We start from the raw sequence: 13,746 nt of genomic DNA on the forward strand, positions 1-13,746 counted from the left end.
TATACTGTTTTATAGAACGGGAACTTCTTTGCACAACTACTTGAAGATAATTTTTAAAAAGGTAAAAAAAAAATACTTTGTTTCAATTGAAAATTTGCTATCAATAGATGTAGAACACACAAACAAATGTTCTTTAGGGTACTCAATAATTTTGTTGTTAATTTGTGTGTGTGTGTGTGTGCTGGTCCTGGGCTTGAACTCAGAGTGTAGGTGCTATCTATAAACTTTTTTGCTCAAGGCTAGTGCTCTACCACTTAAAGCCACAGCTCCACTTCCAACTTTTTGCTGATTAATTAGAAATAAGAGTCTCATAGACTTCCCTGCCCAGGCTGACTTCAAACCATGATCCTCAGAACTCAGACTCTCTTGAATAGCTAGGATTACAAGTGTGAGCACCTGACACCAGCTTATTCAATAATTTTTAAGAGTATAAAGAGCCCTGCCGGGCGCCGGTGGCTCACGCTTGTAATCCTAGCTACTCAGGAGGCTGAGATCTGAGAATCTCGGTTCAAAGCCAGCCCGGGCAGGAGAGACTGTGAGACTCCTATCTCCAATTAACCACTAGAAAACAGGAAGTGGCGCTGTAGCTCAAGTGGTAGAGGGCTCGCCTTGAGCTGAAGAGCTGAGGGACAGCGCCCAGGCCCAGAGTTCAAGCCCCATGACCGACAAAAAAAATAAAAAGGAGCCCTAAGACCAACATATTTTAGATCTCCTATTCAATGTCTGTCTGTCTCTAATTCCTGATACTTTTATACTAACTCTCCCTCATCCCCATCTACAACTGTAGTTAAACCTGGGCAGAAATGTAGCTCAGGGGAAATCAATCATTAGCCTGACCAAACCAGATCTCCCTCTAGAATCTGAATTAAGCCTCATGGAGACAAAGTTTATTTATAGCAGAACACTATAGTCCATTAACCATTACTGTTGAAGTCCCTGCAAGTGTTTTGGCTCCTGCCCTAAGATCAGGATGTCCAGCTTTTCTTTAGTCTACATCGGCAATTTCCTTGTAAAACTTTTTGTTGTAGTTAGTGGCTGGCTATTTTGTTGTTGTTTTGTGGAATCATGCTATGTAGCACAGGCTGGCTTCAAAGATTCAAGATCTTATTGATTCAGCCTTCTAAGTTCTGAAAAGACAGGCATGTGTCATAACAAGTTGTTAAACCTCTTTTTATATAACCTTTTAATATAAATAGATTTCATTTCCTTATGATCAAAAAAACTTTAGGGGCTGGGAAGGTGGCTCAGTGGTAGAGTGCTTGCCTTGCATGCATGAGGCCCTGGGTTCGATTCCTCAGCACCACATAAGCAGAAAAAGTGGCGCTGTGGCTCAAGTGGTAGAGCACTAGCCTTGAGCTTTAGAGCTGACAAACAGCGCCCCAGGCCCAGAGTTCAGGCTCCACAACCAGGAAGGTTGGGGGGCGGAGGACACTTTAATAAGCCAGGTGTCACTTTAACAAGGACATGTTTGAGGAGGTTAACACTGGACGATTTAGAGCTCCAGGCCAGCTGAGGTTACACAGTGAGACCCTGTCTTTAAAAAAAAAAGCCAGGGGCCAGTGGCTCATGCCTGTAATCCTAGCTACTTGGGAGGTTGAGATCTAAGGATCTTGGTTCAAAGCCAACCAAGAGAGAGAAGTTCACAAGACTTTTATCTTCAACTAATCACCAAAAACCCAGAAGTGGAACTGTGGCTCAATTGGTAGAGTGCTAGTCTTAAAAGAAAAAGAAAAAAAAAAGTTCATGAACAGTGCCCAGGCCCTGAGTTAAAGCCCAAGGACAAGTACACACAAAGTTCAAAACCTTTACCAAAATTGTTTCATTTGGTGTCCTTATTCAAAACACCAAATTACAACAAGGTTCTCACTTATTTGACAATTATATCCCTAAGTAAAAATGAAAATCATTCCAGCAAAACTTAAAATTGAATGGAAATTGTAGACTTTAGTCTGAACGTGTAATCATCTGTTAAGACAAGAAAAACCTAATGTTTTCTTTTGGAGGCCATTATATATCATGAGAATATATTTAGAGATCAAATGGCTTCATTAAGATGTACCAACCTGAGAAGGTTTTTCAGGGAGCTTAATATAAGGCCATGTAGCACCAACACAAGACAGACTAACAGATTAAAGGCACAGAATGGAGAAAATGCAGCTACAAACAAACATGGGGGTTAGGAGGGAAAAACTGAAAAAAAACAAGGGAAGAATGACACTGTTCAAAAAGAAATGTACTTATTACCTGACTTATGTAAATGTAACCCCTCTGTATATCACCTTTATAATAACAATATTAATAATAAAAAGAACACTTAAGCTGGGCACCAGTGGCTCACGTTTATAATCCTAGCTATTCAGGAGGCTGAGATCTGAGGACTGCGTTTCAAAGCCAGCCTGGGCAGGAAAGTCTATGAGCCTCATCTCCAATTAACCACAAGCAAGAAGCTGTGCTTCAAAGTATTAGAGCAAAAAGATTAGGGACAGTGCCTAGGTCCTGAGTTCAAGCCCCATGACTGACAAAATTTTTTTAAAAAATAAAATAAAACACAACATTGGGTCACGTGTTACATTTACAAAAAATGAAAAAGAAATTAAAATTGTACTTAAGGGTTACCATTTGGGAAAAAGTTTTGATTCCTACTTCACACTGGACATCAAAATAAATTTCCTATTTCAAAAGAATAGAGAGTTAAATATGAAAAGCAAAACTATAAAGCTTTTAGAGTTAGATATAGGATATAAATACTACCTCATTATAAAGGATGTTTCAGTAAAAAAAAAAAAAAAAATAGGCCAGACACACTTGTGCACACTTGTAATTACAACCCTCGGGAAGGTAAGACAAGACCAAAGTTTGAAGCCACCCTGGCTACACAGTGAGACCCTGCTGGTGGTTCATGCCTATAATCCTAGCTCCTCAAGAGGCTGAAGTCTCAAGAATTGCAATTCATGGCCAGCCTGGGCAGAAAAGTTCATTAGATTCCATCTCCAAATAGCCAACAGAGCTAGAGGGATAATGGTTCAGTGCCTACGCAGTAAATGTGAAGTTCTGAGTTAAACACTAGTACCACTCCCCCCCCCAAAAAAAGGCAAAACAAAAAACACACATTAAAAGAAAAACATAGTAAGTCTGATTACATTAAAGCTCAAACACGGCTGAGTTAAAGCTGAATTCAGCTTCAAAGATAAAGTTTTAAAAAAATAAAACCATGCCCATTAGGATGGCTACTACAAGAAAGAAAAGAAAAGAGAGAGAGAAGGGAGGGAGGGAGGGAGAGGATGGAAGGGAAAGGAAGGGAAGGGGAAGGGAAGGGAAAGGGAAAACGAAAGGGAAAGGGAAAACGAAAGGGAAAAAAAAGTGTTACGGAGGACATAGAGGTTTCAGGGCCTTTGTACATTGTTGATGGAATGTAAAACAGGAAACAGAATGAAGGTATCAAAATTTTAAAATAGAACAGCAATTCTAATTCTGAGTATAAACCCCAAAAAATCAAAAGCAGGGTCTTTTTTGCTCAGCTTTTAGCTCACAGATGGTACTCTACCTTTTAAGCCATGCCTCCTGTCTTGCTTTTTGCTGATTAATTGGAGATGGTATACTGAGGACTTTTCTGAGGCCTTCCTTCAAATCATATTCCTCCAGGTCTCACCCACCTGAGTAGCTAGGATTACAGGCTTAAATCACCATAGCAAGTGAAAGCAATATGTATAATCATGTTCATAATATTACATAGCTAAATGTTAGAAATAATCCAAGCGTTTACCAAAGATAAAAATGGGTAAACACAGGTGTGTTTGTGTGCATTCCAGCCAGTCACACTAGCTCATGTCTGTAATCTTAGCTAAAGAAGAGGCATACACTAGGAAAACTGAGGTTCAAGCATGAACAAAAAGTGAGCAAGATCCATCTCAACCAATAAAAGCTGGGCATAATGGTATATACATGTCATCCCAGCTATGTAGGAGGATTGCTGTCCAAGTCAGCCTGTGTAAAGATACAAGACCCTATTTGAAAATAATTAAAGCATAAGGGATTGGGGGTGAGACTAAAGGGATAGAATGCCTGCCTAACAAGTATGAGGCTCTGAGTTCAAACCCCAATAATGCCAATGAAAAAATATAGTTCTATCCTATCTTTCATCTGCATTAGTAAGGCACATTTTCTGAAAACACTGTATATACTGACATTTCTCCTGAGTATACAACAGAAATTCATAGGATTCAGCACTGTTCCAGAACCTGAGCTAAACAACAGGGTAACAGAGTTCATGGACTAGGTAAAAATTGTCCCTAATTAAGAACAATTTGTCTTACTGCTTTTCTTATGATGAAAACCTAGTGATAATGAAAAAAAAATGCTACCACAGCATAATCTTATATAACATTCAAACAACGTAGAGAAATGTGTATACATGAAGAAAAGGAAAGACATATTTGTGCATATACCCACAAATGAGTTCTTATACAACATTAAAACACCATCTCTCTAACAAAACTTCTAAGCATACACAATTTTTCAGTCTGTATACTTTTCATCTCAGGAAAAAAAAAAACAAAAAGACGAACAAAAACAAAAGAAAGGACTGGGATCTTGTGTTTGCAGGCAAACATGAGATTGAGTTCAATCCATAGTACCACCAAAAAAAAAAAAAAATAGGTGAAAACAGAAGAGGAAAAAAAAAAATCCCCAGTCATTCCTGTAGCTAGCCTCATGTTAAAGTTGGGGTGAACAACTCTGTCTGCTAAAGAATATTAGAATATTCAATACTGCCAGGTGCAGGTAGCTCAAGTCTATAATCCTAACTACTCGGGGGAGCTGAGATCTGAGGGTTATGGTTTAAAACCAATCCAGGCAAGCAAGTCTATGAGACTCTTATCTCCAATTAACCAGCAAAAAGCTGGAAGTGGAGATGTCTCAAGTGGTACAGCACCAGCCTTGAAACAAAAAAGTCCAATGAGAGCATGAGGCCCTGAGTTCAGGCTCCAGTACTGGAAAATGAGAGAGAAAGAGAGAGAGAGAGACAGACAGACAGACAGACAGGAGAGAGAAGAGGAGGAACAAGAGAGCTGAGAGAGGAGGGAGAGGAGAGACAGACAGACAGACAGACAAGACAGACAGGAGAGAGAAGAGACAGAGAGAAGAGGAGGAGCAAGAGAGCAGAGAGAGGAGGGAGTGGAGAGAGAGAACGTTCAATACAAAGCTGTGAGTTCTAAGATCTGGAATCTAGCAACACCAGTAAAACAGAAGTGAGTCAAACATTAGGTATGCTGAGTTAAAATAAACTTTACTTTTGGAATTTGGTTCCAGAAACTCCATAAGCGAGATAAACAATCTAATTCACTATAAGAAAATATACATGAAGGTAAAGTGAGGGGTACATGTCTGGGTCAGGAAAAACAAAGTGAGCCAGGAACTTCTTGTGCCAGAAAGCAAGGAAGCACTGGACACTGAGCTGAAAGGCCTCCCACAGGCCAAATATGGAAAATCTTGTGACTCACTATCTGTAATTATTGGTTAAACACATTAAAGTCCATGAATTCAAGATGATACTAAAAGAGAGAAAAAGAAACTATTTGCCACCATTAAAGATGACTATTTGAGGTAGGAGTATACGTGGTAGAACACTTGCATAGCATGTAGGTAGAATCCCCAGCACTGCAATCAATCACTCAGCCACTCAATAAATCAATATGACTATCTCCTTAAGAAGAAAGAAAAGGAAAAAAAGTAAGATTCTATCGCAAGCTAGGTACCAGTGGCTCACCCCTATAATCCTAGCTACTCATGAGGCTGAGACTTAGAGGATGAATGTTTGAAGCCAATCCAGACAGAAAAGTTCTTTGAGACTCCATCTCCAATTAACTAGGAAAAGAAAAAAAAAAAATCTGGGCTGGAGGTATCATTCAAGTGATACAATACCAGCTAAGCAAGTGGGAAGCTCCTGAGTTCAAGCTATGGTAAAAGATTCCATCTTATCTTCTTAGTAGACATTACAATTTATTACTGATGAGGGAGATCTTTATAGAAGACTGGAAATTAGTCAATATAAAAGATGTGACAAGCAGAAAATTAATTGACTGCAGTATCAACCAGCATCACTAAACAAAAGGCTGCTGGAGAAGTGTAATAGTATGGAACCAAGGTATCACCAAGATTACTTGCTCATTACAAAGAGGAAAATGCCATTACAACAGGAGATCTGGTATTTATCATTAAAACAAATAACCACACTCACCTAATTAGTAAAATAATTAGTAAGATGTTTTTCCTGTTGTGATAGAATGAAGAGCAGAAGGACAGCTATCAAAGGTTCTGACCAAAAATGTTTAACCAGAATTTAATCAAATCATTAAAAGGCTTCAATACCAGTTTATAGGTAACACAGGAATAAACGAACAAATTAAACTTTGAGAAAATTTCAGAAGCGATATCTGCTACAATACAATGGCCTGGACTTGTGAAAAACGTGGCTTAGTGGTAAAGTACTTACCTTGCATGCATGAAGCCCTGGGTTCCATTCCTCAGTACCACATAAACAGAAAAAGCCAGAAGTGGTGCTGTGGTTCAAGTGTTAGAGTACTAGAGTTGAGCAAAAGAAGTTCAAGGACTGTACCAAGGCCCTGAGTTCAAGCCCTACGACTGGCAAAAACCAATAATTTAATAAAAATAAAATGAGAGTAAAGAGATGTACGGAGACAAAAACACTTATAGCTAAAAAAAAGTATCATCAAGGTAACTGGGAAAATATAAACATGAACTAGATACCAGATATTAGAGAATCACTATTAATTGTCTTCATCATGACAAGTATTCTAAGAACTGAATAAAATGATGTATGCATTTCAAAGAGAGGTGTCATGTCTACAATGAAAATGTTCATAGGTTATACATCTAAACATAAATGGATTTATGTAGATAAAGCAAATATAGAAGAAACGTGAAACATCTACTAAATGTAAAGGATGGGTATAAAGGTAGTAACTATGTCATTCTTTCACTTTTTCTGTATGCTTAAATTTTTTCACTTAAAAAAAAAAAGCATCCAGGCACCAGTGTCTCACACTCAGCAGGCTAAAATCTGAGATAGTAGTTAAAAGCCAATCAAACCAGAAAAGTCTGAGACTCTCCAATTAACCAGCAAAAAAAGCTGAAGTGGAGCTGTGGCTCAAGTGGTATAGCAAAATACCCAAGTGGAAATGGAGTGGCTCAGGTAGAAGAATGCCTACCTAGCAAGCTCCCCCAAAATAAAAAGTTCAAAATACACGTCCTTCCAGCAAGGCCTTCCAAATAAATTTCCTTCCAGTCAGGCACTGGTGGCTCATGCCTTTAATCCTAGCTACTCAGGAGGCTGAGATCAGAGGATCGCAGTTCTAAGCTAGCCCAGGCAAGAGAGTCTATGAGACTCTTATCTCCAATTAACCACCAGAAAACCAGAAGTGGCCCTGTGGCTCAAGTGGTAGAGCGCTAGCCTTGAGCTGAAGAGCTGAGGGACAGCGCCCAGGCCCAGAGTTCAAGACCAATGACCGAACAAATAAATAAATAAATAAATAAATTCCCTTCCGATCCTTGATCATTTCTTTGCAACCCTTCTTAGTATAAGGAACACCAATACATTATGTTCACATTCTAGTTTCTAACTGCTCTCTTATTTCATATATTCAGTAGATTTAATTTTCTAATAAACTTGCAAGCTCCTTTAGGCACAGACATCTTTCATTTTTTTCTTTCATAGCTCATAGTGAAATATTCTGCAAACAGCAGACTTAAAAAGTGCTAATACAAGCATTCAAGACAGAAGGCACTCAGTAAAGCTCCTTACTAACTGGGTTAGCTTTTCAACTCAACACAAAGGCCATTCACTTGTATAAACAATCTCAAGTCATAGTGAGATCAGAAGGTTATCTGCAGCTGGCTGAGGGTGTGGCTCAGTGGTAGAGCACTTACCTAGTATTCATAAGGAACTGGGTTTGACATAGATAGATAAATAGACAGACAGACAGATAGATAATCACAACATATCACTTATTAGCTTACAGTTTCACATAGAGAAAGCATCATCTGAGAGAAAAGAAGTTGGAATACTGCTCTTATATGCCTCCCTAGCACTGCCTTTGGATTTGCTGTGCTATCTAGGCATATGACTTTACTCTCATGACAATATTCTTCATGACAGTATTCTTCAATCAAACAATATACTCCTCCAAGCCTGATCTGATAAATACTAACAGTATTTGTCCACAACACCTTAGTGTAATGACTCAGTGTAGCTTAACAAGCTACATAATGAATGAGCTTTAAAATCTTAAATAACCAGGAGCCAATGGTTCATACCTGTAATCCTACTCAGGAAGCTGAGATCCAGTTCAAAGCCAGCCAGGATGAATAGTTCACAAGAATTTATCTCCTGTTAGCCAACAAAAAAGCCAGGCTGGAGCAAACAAGCCCAGCAAATGGGAGGACCTGAATTGAAAACCTAATACTAGTTTTGTTTTTTGTTGTTTTTTTTTTCTTTTTTTTTGGTCGTCATGGGACTTGAACTCTGAGCCTAGGTACTATCCCTCAGTTCTTCAGCTCAAGGCTAGTGCTCACCACTTGAGCTACAGTGCCACTTTCGGTTTTTTGGTGGTTTATTGGAGATAAGAGTTTCACGGACTTTCCTGCCCAAGCTGGCTTTGACCCGAGATCCTCAGATCTCAGCCTCCTGAGTAGCTAGGATTACAGGCGAGAGCCACTGGTACCCAGCTTAATACTAGTTTTTGACAAGAAAAATATCTGAAAAAAGGCTGCAAAAAAGATTTTAAAATTTAATAGCAGTGTTGACAAAAAAAAAATAGGCAGATTCAGGAGCTGGAAAGTTGGCTCAGTGGTAGAGCGCTTGCCTTGCATGCCTGAGGCCCTGGGTTCGATTCCTCAGCACCACATAAGCAAAAAGAAAAAAGCCGGAAGTGGCGCTGTGGCTCAAGTGGTAGAGCACTATCCTTGAGCTGAAGAGCTGAGGGACAGTGCCCAGGCCCAGAGTTCAGGCCCCACAACCGGACCAAAAAAAAAAAAAAAATAGGCAGATTCACATTGCTGACACAAATACAAGTTCGTAAACCTCTATGAAAATACAGCAATATTTACTGTTATAAACACACAAAAAACAAAAGAACATATAAGGCATGTATGTATATAAATGCACAAACATTCCAGAAGGACAAACAAGAAGCTACCTTTGGGAAGGTCACTTGATAGAGGGAAAAGGATAGACTTTCCACTCTCTCACTACCTTTTGAACTTTGTTTCATTCATTGTTTTGGGGTTTTTTGTTGGTGTTTTATTTTGTTTTGGTCAGTCATGGGATTTGAACTCTGGGCTTAGGCACTGTCCCTCAGCTCTCAGCTCTCAGCTCAAGGCTAGCGCTCTACCACTTCAGTCAAAGCACCACTTCCAGTTTTCTGGTGGTTTATTGAAATTAAGAGTCTCACGGAAAGCTGGGTGCTGGTGGCTTATGCCTATAATCCTAGCTACTCAGGAGCCTGAGATCTGAGGATCCTGGTTCAAAGCCAGACTGGGCAGGAAAGTCCAGGAGACTCTTATCTCCAATTAACCACCAGAAAGCCGGAAGTAGTGTGAGTGGTAGAGTGCTTGCCTTGAGCTGAAGTGCTCAGGGACAGCACCCAGGCCCAGAGTTCAAGCCCCACAACCAACAACAGCAACAACAAAGAGTCTCATGGGCTTTGCTGCCCGGCTGGCTTTGAACCGTGATCTTCAGATCTCAGCCTTCTGAGTAGCTAGGATTATAGGTGTGAGCCACCGGCACTTTGCTTCATTCATTGTATTTGTGATTTTTTAGCAATACGCTCCCTATTGGACAGCAAATCTAGCTAGGGTAGAGAGACTGGGGGTTATGGCTCAAGTGGTAGGACATCTGTCTACTAATCAAAAAGGCCCAGAGTTCAAAACTCCAGTGCCACTAATAAAGAAAAGAAGGTTTACTCACTTGATCTTGAAGTGTGATTTTAAAACAAAACAAGGGGGGCTGAGAAGGTGGCTCAGTGGTAGAGCGCTTGCCTTGCATGCATGAGGCCCTGGATTTGATTCCTCAGCACCACATAAGAAAAAAGAAAAAAGCTAGAAGTGGCGCTGTGGCTCAAGTGGTAGAGCGCCTTGAGCTGAAGAGCTGAGAGACAGCGCCCAGGCCCAGAGTTCAGGCCCCATGACCGGACCAAAAAAAAAAAAAAAAAACCAAGGGTCTATACTAATATAAATTATTTAATACTTGTCTTAATAATTGTAAAAGCATTTTATGTTTCTGAACCACCAAAATTTTAAATGAGTTCACTGAATTCAGAGATGCAATATTTGCAGATAAGAACGATGTATCCTAGATGACAGAAGCCTACTGAGATAGACATTTTTTACTTCAACAGTTTCACTTCTAGAATTTACCAGAACCTGATCCAAGTCTGGATCCAGGAAACATGAAATATTTCTACCTACCAAAGTAGCCACTATAAAGACTGCTTGAAAGGGAGAAATCATCAAAGTACCAAATAAACACCATCTACTCTGATCCTAAGTGTGGTATTGTCACAACAATTTATACTTCTCAGTGTCATACAAGGGAAAATATGAGTGTCCAGCTCTTTCTTGGCCTACAGGATAATATATGCAACCCAAATCCCTGTGTTTCCTGTGTCATCTCTTGGTTCCAACTGCAACATGGCAACAGGAAATGACACAAAAGACAGCTAACCACATAAAGGCCAGGCTTAAATAAGGAAGTGAAATATACGTATACACCTATCTACATATATAATGTACATGTATATATGTTCATATTATACACATACACATGTATAGACACATTTTAAGACTTAAGAACTAAGACCATAGAGTTAAGTCAAGAATAGCAGCCAATGGGGGCTGGGAATGTGGCTTAGTGGTAGAGTACTTGCCTACTGCCTAGCAGGCATGAAGCCCTGGGTTTGATTCCTCAGCACCACGTTAACAGAAAAAGCAGGAAGTGGTGCTGTGGCTCAAGTGGTGCTAGCCTTGAGCAAAAGAAACTCAGGGACAGTACTCAGGCCCTGAGTTCAAGCCCCAGGACTAGCAAAAAAAGAAAAGAAAAAAAAATGGCAGCCCAAACTAAGCCTGTGAAAATACTAAAGAAAGAACACAAATAAGAACACAAAAGGAAATAGACAATAAGGTTTCCTGGCTGGCATGGTGGTATATGCCTATAATCCTAGCTCCCTGAGAGGAAGAGCAGGAGGTTTAGCCCTGGGCAAAAAAGTTATTAGCAAGACCTCTATCTCAACAAACAAGCCAGGCATAGTGACTCACATATACAACCCCAGCCACTTGGAAGGCAAAGGCAGGAAGATCCTGGTCTGGGTACTCCTGGGAGGGAGAGTGGGGGAACTTGAGTTCTTACCTTAAAAAAAAAAAATCACTAGATTTTTAGCAACAGGCAATTGGACAGCAAATCTAGTTAGGGTAGAGAGACTGGTGGTTATAGCTCAACTGGTATTAATTAAAAGGCCCTGAGTTCAAAACTCCAGTACTTTTCTTCTTTTACTTCTTCAACTGGGAATTTCCCATTCCCAGTTGTCCTGTTAAGAGACAGAGTTGGCCAGTATAACTAAAAAACACAAAATATGTTCCACCCTTCTCCTGCATATCCCCAAATAAAAATTTATTCAACAAACCTTTTGCCTATGCTTATCTGTTTATCTGTTCTGGTGGAACAGAAAGGATGCAGCAGTTCCCCAAAGTGACTACACAGCTGCAAATTAAAAGAAATTAAAAGACCAAGCACAATCTGCCAACCAAAACCTCAGCCTGGTTCACTGAAATATGACTGCGCTTTACAGTCATTTTTGTTATGTGCTCACGTGAAAGAAACAAGACTCACATAATTTAAAATTAAAAGCTCCACTGGGAGAATTTATTGCCCATCAGTTGAGACAGCCTTTTCTTTATTTGTATATATGATGGTTACACAATATTAATAATGTGCAGCTTAAACATAAGTGCTAAAAATATTTGACTAAAAACATGAAAAAAGTGGCAAACAGGACACACAAAGTTGACGTAGTACAAGAGAATTCTGACGTCTTGATTTACAGTTTATGGCCCCTAATCCTTAAACTATACGTGCTTCCTTATCTAGTTCTGTGGAGGTAATTTAGAATTTTAGCTCTCTCAACTTAGTTTCTTTTTCATTAAACTTAGAAAGGCTATCAAAATCCCCTACCAGAATAAATGAGTTGAGGCACTTACTCTTAAATTTAAGGGAAGTTCTGAACTAAAAGTACATGATGATGGGAGTGGAGGAAAGGAAAGTAATCCTAGAGCTGCAAGTTGCAATGACAGTTTCAAAAGAAGGGTCAGCGTGGGACACGTTGGCTCCGGGAGGCGTTGGTAGCCTGGGAGTCTCTAGGGCAACATCAGATGCAAACAGTGCTTTGTCCTTAAGTCCCTCACATAATTTAAATTCCCCCTCTCGGACAGGAGCAACAGGCTCACTATTGGACAGCAAATCTAGTCTACTGCCAGGGAAGGAGGCGGGCGCGTGGTCGAGGAGCTCTTTATCCCGCAGGTCCCCGCAACACTGAGCTGCGCATGCGCCTGGAGGCAGCGACCAGGCACCGGGTGCTCTCTCTCTCCCTTTCGCGCCTGCGCAGTCACCCATCTCGCCGCAGGCGACAGCTCACTATTTGGCAAGGGGGATGGGGCTGGGAAATGATTGGGGGGGGGGAGCTAAAGCAGGAGGCGCGTTTGTGTTTCTTGAATGCTTGGGATAGGAAGAAGGGACGCTTGACTACGCTCTGGCTTTCGCAGGCTACTAAACCCAGGGAAATGGGGCAGAGAATGTATGTGTGTGTTGTGGGTGGGGGAAACATTCGGGGTCAGTCACCTCATAAGGGAGGCCCCCCGACCCCGACGGGAACCCCCACCTCCCTCGACTTTCTTCCCCTCCCCCACTCACCTGAGAGCGGCGGCGACAGCTGCTGGTCCCCGTCCCCTTGAGCTAGCTTCATACTGTCCGCAACATCCGGGACCTGCGGGACCGCCGATACACAAATACACACACTCGGAGCGCGCACACTCACACACACATACACACACACACTCACACACATACACACCGACACACACCGGCCGGGGCGTCCTGGCGTCAGCACGTAGACGCAGCGAGCGTGTACCCGCCGGGCCCCACCCCGCGCGGCCTCCTCCCCTGTTTCTTTCCCTTCCCCTTCCCGGGCTCTTCTGCCCCGCCTCTTTCTTTAAGACTCCGCCTACTTGTCCTAGTGCGCATGCGTCCTTCCCGGGGCCTTTCCAGAGCCCCAGGATTTGAGCGGAGGGTGGGGCTTGGGTAGAAAGAGGCGGGAACTGGAAAGGGGTCGCGTGCGCGGCGAAGGAGGCAATGCGGAGGTGCGAGGCCTGAACAGATGCCAGAGCCGCCCAGGGTCCGAGTGGACAGCGGCAAAATAAAGGTATTTCACAACAGAAACTTTCCAAGCTGTTTAATGATTACCAACGGCCTTCGGATGAATCTGCTCTCTTTTTCTAAGCCAACCCTCTGTATTGTTGAACTTTTATGGCCATGTCAGAAACTTTTTAATGAACCTTTCAAAATCTACCATTTGGGAAACGAGAACAAACAGGACCATTCTTCCTAAGGAAATCGGGGTGTCTAGATGTCCTTAACTGAAAGGAAGCCGATTCAAGGACAATTTGTCGTCCTGGATACCCGAG

At 41.3% G+C, this 13,746-nt stretch overlaps 1 protein-coding gene across 1 annotated transcript in view; it reads right to left on the reverse strand.

Annotated features, from left to right (window-relative positions):
- The window catches only part of LOC122103281 (speckle type BTB/POZ protein), an 81,841-nt gene extending 68,626 nt beyond the window's left edge, over positions 1 to 13,215 (reverse strand). Inside the window, exon 1 of the mRNA XM_042673814.1 lies at positions 12,977 to 13,215. The gene's annotated coding sequence lies outside the window, so the exon portion shown is untranslated. The remainder of the gene's footprint in view (positions 1 to 12,976) is intronic.
- Positions 13,216 to 13,746: the final 531 nt, after the last annotated feature.

The sequence above is a fragment of the Dipodomys spectabilis genome, unplaced genomic scaffold (assembly GCF_019054845.1).
Source record: "Dipodomys spectabilis isolate Male_0828 unplaced genomic scaffold, ASM1905484v1 ptg000018l, whole genome shotgun sequence".
Classification (NCBI taxonomy): Eukaryota; Metazoa; Chordata; class Mammalia; order Rodentia; family Heteromyidae; genus Dipodomys; species Dipodomys spectabilis.